The following is a 1,489-nucleotide window of genomic DNA, read 5'->3' as shown; positions in this document are numbered from 1 at the left end:
GAGGAGCAGTGGAAGGGTCGGTGGAGGAGCAGTGGAAGGGTCGGTGGAGGAGCAGTGGAAGGGTCGGTGGAGGAGCAGTGGAAGGGTCGGTGGAGGACCAGTGGAAGGGTCGGTGGAGGACCAGTGGAAGGGTCGGTGGAGGACCAGTGGAAGGGTCGGTGGAGGACCAGTGGAAGGGTCGGTGGAGGACCAGTGGAAGGGTCAGTGGGGACCAGTGGAAGGGTCAGTGGAGGACCAGTGAAGGGTCAGTGGTTAGTCAGACTTCTAGAGGAAGAAGCTGATCTTGTCCTGGAATTTGGGAAGGGGGTCGCCCCGATCAGTGAAGAAGAAGGTATGAGGGCGGTCCCCGGAGGGACCAGGTGGACACAGATCAGTAGATGATTGTAGGATATTCCGCCATCTTCTCACCGCCCTCCATGTGTATTGTTTCCTCGTTCTTATTGCTTCTGACCAGGAATCACTCAGGAGAAGATCGAGGAGTCTCGGGCCGCCAAAGAGAGGACTATGATGGCTGACATTAAGCAGCTGGTGGAGTCGGGGTCAGAGGTCAATGCTCAGGATGAGTCTGGCACCAGTTTGGTGAGTGATGGCTTCTGGCATCTGCCAATTGCCATCAAACATATAATGTGGTCTATCCAATGAGACCCCCCCCCTGTACAATGCCCCGCCCCCATTGTCCTTTGTGATGCCACGCCCCCTGCTGCCTGTATCATGTGCTCTGTATAATGCTCCGCCCCCACTTTGTGTCATGTGTCCTGTATGATTCCACGTTCCCTTTGTTTGAAGCTGCTCCAAGGACACGAGGTCCAGTTCTGATATCAGAGACACCGGAAGACGGTCATCTCGTGTCTGGGGGCAGATTTAGGTCTTGGTTGGGTTCTGTATTGGAGAGCTGCGCTTTGTAATGGCCTGTGATTGGGTGCTGGGTCAGCGTTCCACCTGCATACACCGATCAGCCAGAACATTCTGACCACCAGCCTAATATTGAGGGGGCCCCCTTCTCCTGACCCGTCCAAGCATGGACCCCACTGGACCTCTGAAGGTGTGCTGTGGTATCTGGATGACCCCCCTCCTAATATTGAGGGGGCCCCCCTTCTCCTGACCTGTCCAAGCATGGACCCCACTGGACCTCTGAAGGTGTGCTGTGGTATCTGGATGACCCCCCTCCTAATATTGAGGGGGCCCCCCTTCTCCTGACCTGTCCAAGCATGGACCCCACTGGACCTCTGAAGGTGTGCTGTGGTATCTGGATGACCCCCCTCCTAATATTGAGGGGGCCCCCCTTCTCCTGACCTGTCCAAGCATGGACCCCACTGGACCTCTGAAGGTGTGCTGTGGTATCTGGATGACCCCCCTCCTAATATTGAGGGGGCCCCCCTTCTCCTGACCTCCCTCTCCTGACCCCGCCAGGCATGGACCCCACTTGACCTCTGAAGGTGTGCTGTGGTATCTGGATGACCCCCCCCCCAATATTGAGGGGGCCCCCCTT

The 1,489-nt window shown here is 57.1% G+C and overlaps 1 protein-coding gene across 1 annotated transcript in view; it reads left to right on the top strand.

Moving 5' to 3' along the window:
* Nucleotides 1–1,489, top strand: part of LOC108803580 (protein phosphatase 1 regulatory inhibitor subunit 16B-like) — a 22,735-nt gene that overhangs the window by 1,546 nt on the left and 19,700 nt on the right. The gene's annotated exons all lie outside the window — the stretch shown is intronic.

This window comes from Nanorana parkeri, unplaced genomic scaffold (assembly GCF_000935625.1).
Source record: "Nanorana parkeri isolate BGI_ZX_2015 unplaced genomic scaffold, ASM93562v1 scaffold3893, whole genome shotgun sequence".
NCBI classification, from domain to species: Eukaryota; Metazoa; Chordata; class Amphibia; order Anura; family Dicroglossidae; genus Nanorana; species Nanorana parkeri.
This window is presented reverse-complemented; position numbering and strand designations above follow the sequence as displayed.